The 6,000-nt window shown below is 39.4% G+C and overlaps 1 long non-coding RNA gene across 2 annotated transcripts in view; it reads right to left on the bottom strand.

Moving 5' to 3' along the window:
- LOC111981907 (uncharacterized) overlaps positions 1-6,000 on the bottom strand; it is an 82,470-nt gene that overhangs the window by 22,127 nt on the left and 54,343 nt on the right. For both annotated transcript variants that reach the window (XR_011481740.1, XR_011481739.1), the window contains one exon: positions 4,583-4,634. This is a non-coding gene — a long non-coding RNA (uncharacterized lncRNA). The remainder of the gene's footprint in view (positions 1-4,582; positions 4,635-6,000) is intronic.

Raw genomic sequence — 6,000 nt, forward strand, 5'->3', positions numbered from 1 at the left:
ATCATGAAGTTGTTCAAAGGTTAGTGATACATTTTATCTCTATTTGTGGTTTTGTGAAAGCTATCTTTGCTGTAAAAAATGGCTGTGTTTTTGGATATTGTGGTGAGCTAACATAAATATATGTTGTGGTTTTGCTGTAAACATTTTAAAAAATCGGACATGTTGGCTGGATTCACAAGATGTTTATCTTTCATTTGCTGTATTGGACTTGTGATTTCATGATATTATATTATATTATATGGCGCTAGGCTAGGCTATGCTAGTCAGCGTTTCTGATGACAGTTATCCCGGCTCCGGGATGGGTAGTCCAGAAAGGTTAAAGCAATGAGTTTGGATCTGCTCGTCGGACTTCGGCTGCATTTTCTTCAAATCTGAAAATGTTGTGAAGCCATGCCCATTTTCTGAAGAATTGCATTATATATATATATATTATATATATATATATTAAATATATATATATATTATATATATATTTTGGCGAATTCAGTATGACATTTGGAAACTTTTGGCATACTAAGTATACTATGACCAATAAGCATACTACATACTCAATTTATGTCAGAAATAGTACAGATAGTGCGGTTAGTATGAGTATTTGAACACAGCTTACATAACTATAGTAATACTCCAGTATTTATACTATAGTAAACTATAGTATATTGAACTAAAAGATTTTACTGAGTTACAATTCATAAGGAAATCAGTCAATTAAAATACATTCATTGGGCCCTAATCTATGGATTTCACATGACTGGTAATACATATATGCATCTGTTGGTCACAGAAACCTTTATAAAAAAGGTAGGGGCGTGGATCATAAAACCAGTCAGTATCTGGTGTGACCACCATTTGACTCATGCAGTGCGACACATCTCCTTCGCATAGAGTTGATCAGGCTGTTGATTGTGGCCTGTGGAATATTGTCCCACTGCTCTTCAATTGCTGTGCAAAGTTGCTCGATATTGGTGGGAACTGGAACACGCTGTCGTACACGTCGATCCAGCCTTTCCCAAACATGCTCAATGGGTGACATGTCTGGTGAGTATGCAGGTAATGGAAAAACTGGGACATTTTCAGGTTCCAGGAATTGTATACAGATCCTTGCGACATGGGGCTATGCATTATCATGCTGAAACATGAGGTGATGGTGGCGGATGAATGGCACGACAATGGGCCTCAGGATCTTGTCACGGTATCTCTGTGTATTCAAATAGATTTTGTCCATCCACAACAGACGCAATCAGGACACGCAAGTTGAAATAGCAAAATTAACTCTGAACCAACTATATAATTTGAGGAGAGGTCAAAACACATTAAACATTCATGGACATTCAGCTAGCTAGCTTGCTGTTGCTAGCTAATTTGTCCTGGGATATAAACATTGGCTTGTTATTTTACCTGAAAAGCACAACGTCCTTTTTTGTTGTTGAATTTTTACCCATTTTGAGTCACCAAAATTGTGTGTTCTCTACTCTGATAATTCATCCACAGATAAGAGGAAACCTAGTTAGTTTCTAGTAATCTCTCCTCCTTCAGTCTTCTTCTGACTTTATATAGCGGTTGGCAACCAACTTTAAGGTGCATTACCGCCACCAACTGGACTGTGTGGACCTCAGATCATCTTTCAATCCCCCACGTGGGTACAGAATATACTGTACTCCTAAAAACCAATGAGGTGATGGGAGAGTCAAGACTTGCAGCGCATCACGCGTCAAAAATAGAACCAAGGTCTATTTTAGCGCCTGGCTATGCAGACGCTCGAGCAGTTTGGATTAAATTATTGAATAACATGTATGTGTACATTTATATTGAAACACTCACGCACGCAACGTGGGTGGTGTGGTCAGCATCTTATGGTAGAGAAATTAAAATAAAATTCTCTGGCAACAGCTATGGTGGACATTCCTGCAGTCAGCTTGTCATTTGCACGCTCCCTCAAAACTTGAGACATCTGTGGCKTTGTGTTGTGTGACAAAACTGCACATTTTAGAGTGGCCTTTATTGTCCCCAGCACAAGGTCCATTTGTGTGATGATCATGCTGTTTAATCAGCTTCTTGATATGCCGCACTTGTCAGGTGGATGGATTATCTTGGCAAAGGATAAATGCTCACTAACAGGGATGTAAACAAATGAGTCCACAACATTTTAGAGAAATGTTTTTGYTTTTGTGCATATAGAAAATGTCTGGAATCTTTTATTTCAGATCATAAAACATGGGACCAACACTTTACATGTTGCATTTATATTTTTGATCAGTGTATCTTTTCATGTGGGAAGGCCCTGGCCTGCACTGGAGTCGCCTTGACTGACGGAGGCTACGAAAACACAGGAACGCTCAAATGACTCAGGGAGCAATGTGAAACCAGGGGAAACTGGTTGTGTGAAATAGGTTCCACCACAAAATGATGTCTTGGTGAGAAATTGAAATTGACCTTTAGCAATAACAGAATAGCTTGACAGTATTAGGATGTGAAAAACGTAACAGATTCCCTTACTGCGAGCTCCATCACCAGCAGTAAATGGTGAATTGCTGTTTTAACATAATACAAATTATATTAGATCTATTACATAATGGCCTTACAAAAAACACATCCACACGATAGCAAGACACTATAATTCATTTTCAAAAGCATGAAGAATCGTGCATTCACTGTATTCCCTCTGCAGATAAATCTGAAATTCCTTTAATATGCTATATATTCATGGATAGTGAAAGAACAATGAAAAAAATCCTTTGTTTGCTGTGTGCTTTTTTTGTGCTTGGAGAGATACTATACAGTGGATGTCTAACATTACAGATCCTCTGTGTGATTGACGCAGTGTGGTCATTCCTCCCTCCCTACCAGAGTGGATGACAACCACTCTAAAAATACACAACTTTTCAACCTAACACTAATTGAAGGTTTTGTGCCCCTGAAGGCAGACTGACCGTGGGTCTACTGGCAGGAAAGGTCAATTAGAAGCCGGTGTAGGGAAAGGAAAGGCTATAACACGATACCCATTGTCACCTCACAAAACACTCCAACAATCCATTCTAATGAGAGCATACAGATAAAACAAAGCTAATCTAATTGTGGATCATCATGAGACTTGATATTTGTGTTTTCTTCAAACAGCTGCACATTTAAAATAAGAAACATACATAACTCTCTCTTTTCCCATTATGTAATACATTTAGGTAATTTACTTCCTATATTTATCATCTTTTATCATGCACACTTAAATTAAAATAGTGCACAGAGAAAAAACATTGATGGTGAGATTTTGACATCATGGCCCTCAAAAACAGTTGGCTAATGTAAACCAAGCCAAGCTATGCTTTGAAAGACATGATGAGGGTCATCTCTTTGATTGATGTCATGAGTGTGCTCCAAGGAAAGCTAGAAGGTTGTACCGTTAACTCCCAGGGTGTCATTCTAAACCATACAACCTACTACCTCAACCCGGATGCACACATTTTCAGTAGGCCTTCTTCTTGTCTTGTCCTCTACTTCCAAACCAAGAACAATAGTATCTTCTGAATTGTACTGTAGTCTCCTTTTCCATCCTGGAGGATAAGGTTGCTTGCATTAACATCAAAAGTTTGGAATATGCTATTAAATAAAAATGAAACATTATGGTTCATGCTTTGTTATAATAATCAAAATGTTCTATTCTGCCTGGAGCTCTTTAACACCACACAGGACACCAAATATATTACCGCAAGATTAGTCATTTTACAAATAAAGGACATCAAGGACACAAAAGTTACCATAAAAAATATGTTGTTCACACCACAATGACAGAGACCCACAGAGGCGAGCTTGTGATGTCAGATTCGCCACAAGATCGGATCTACGGGTTTTTGCCAAGTGGTTAGTTGGAAAGTATCAAAATAAATATGTTAAATTACACAGAAAAATACAACGTTACCTTATGCCACAAACCTGAGCCAAACTGTGTCCATAGATGTTACTTTATGTATGAGTCTACTGTACCATGCATGCAACAAGCCGTCAAATCAAAATAATGTTGTCGATAGGTTGATGTCCACCAATACCTCTGGTATGTCATCCTTACACTATCCTAATCAACAATAAAGTGAGGACAATAAATCCCCTCAATCACTAAGTGGATAAATTCAGATAAATGTGTTGAATCGTATATAAGCATTGAATCTGAAGTGTTTTGGGCAGACCAGAGAGCTGTTGGCTACAACACAACAAATTAAGCTGGAACAGCACAATGGAAAGAACCAGACAAGACCGCAGGGCCGAATCTCCCAGAAACGATCTGAAAACATACGGTACCTGTCTAAACTAAGTAAGATCAAAATGAATATAGCTACAAAACCTAAATAACGTAAATTATATATTGATTGAATGTACAGATGAGACGGCAAAGATAAAGAATGACTCCACAGATTTTCGTCTGGCCTATAGACATGTCACAGAGACTATGTTGAGGAGGGGAACACAACACAATGTCTGTGCCACATCCAAGGCCCACAGTTAAAGAAACTGCTGTTGGATATTTTGGTAAATCAGGATACACATAACACAATGTATTGTAGAGGGAAACTTCTTTCTGAAGGTAACTTACCTTGTTGATTGTGTGCCTTACAGGGTATGGAGTAATCTCACTCTCTTCCTATCTGAAAACACAAAAGAAAATAACAACATTAATAGGCTTGAACAATACCAGCAGTTTCACACCCTACTGCACGGCCTCATGGTTCCTGAAATGGCAGGATTAAATCAATAGCAACAGTACAATAAATTACCTAACAAAATATTTGCAACTGAAAATACATGTTGGTGAATAATAAAGCAACAAAAGAAAAAGACAGAATGGCTTCACAAAAACCCTGATAGTACCGACAATTGTATTGCAACAGTATTCTTTCCATTCTTATACTGGTAATGTCAAATCATATAAAAGCAGATTCCATTTACAGTTTCAGCCGCTCATATGAGGAGCATCAAATGCTTCAGCAGTTCCCTCCCAGATAGAACATTTGCATGGAATTCCATTTTTCAGTGAGAATAATAATAATGTTGAGGAGGAGATTTATCTCCCCGTCTAGTCCCCAGAGAGACACGCCAGGGAGTCCTGCTTTCCTCCTGGCCATCATGCAGCACTGAGGCGGAGGCTGTGGCAAGAAGATAGGATAGGTTAGCCCAACTAAGCCTAGATAGCAGCAGCAATCTAGAAAATCATGGCAAGGAGCTGAATAAATCTGCCCGGGTGAACAGGATGCCATGGCGAATGGGATGCCAGTGTAATGGAGCATGCCATGGTCACCTAGGGTTAACGGTGCCAACTTCAGAGTTCCAAACACATCAGAATATTCCTGGCCGTGGCTGCATGGTCGCAGTGCGACAAAGCCAGGTATGGAATGGAACAGTGCCGATTTTTTGGGTGGGGGGGGGGGGGGGTGTAGTAAAGTAGAAGTTGTCAAAAATATAATTAGTAAAGTACAGATACTCAAAAAAACTACTTAAGTAGTACTTTAAAGTATTTTTACCTAAGTACTTTACATCACTGCCTCTTTCCCACAATTCAACCTCTTCCCTGCCCTGAATCTCAACTGTTTCACATTACTGTCTGTCCGTCAGATTTTTCACCCCTGTCTGGTTTGCGATGGTATATTCCATCCCAGGGAAACTTTTTTTCCTCCCTGGTCTCATTTGAACTTTGATCCTGGCCTCCTGCCTCTCAGGATATGAGATGACTCCCTCAGTGGGGATGAGGGGCACGATGGTGGGGGGATGAGGGTATGTTTTGGACAGTTTCAGCTTAGTCTGTTTGGAACGGAGCTGAGAGCAGATGAGACCCTGGCTGGGCCCTGCATGGCCCTTTGTTTGCAGTTCTTATTAATACTGAGGTTATTATTAAAGGTCCCAGCCACAACACTGGACTGCCCATCAGCTGATGGACTGGAGTCATTAGAAATGATAGAGACTGGACCCAATGGCTTTTTAATGGTAAAATTATTAGTTTATAGATGGTTTCTAAAT

Source organism: Salvelinus sp. IW2-2015, linkage group LG20, assembly GCF_002910315.2.
Source record: "Salvelinus sp. IW2-2015 linkage group LG20, ASM291031v2, whole genome shotgun sequence".
NCBI classification, from domain to species: domain Eukaryota; kingdom Metazoa; phylum Chordata; class Actinopteri; order Salmoniformes; family Salmonidae; genus Salvelinus; species Salvelinus sp. IW2-2015.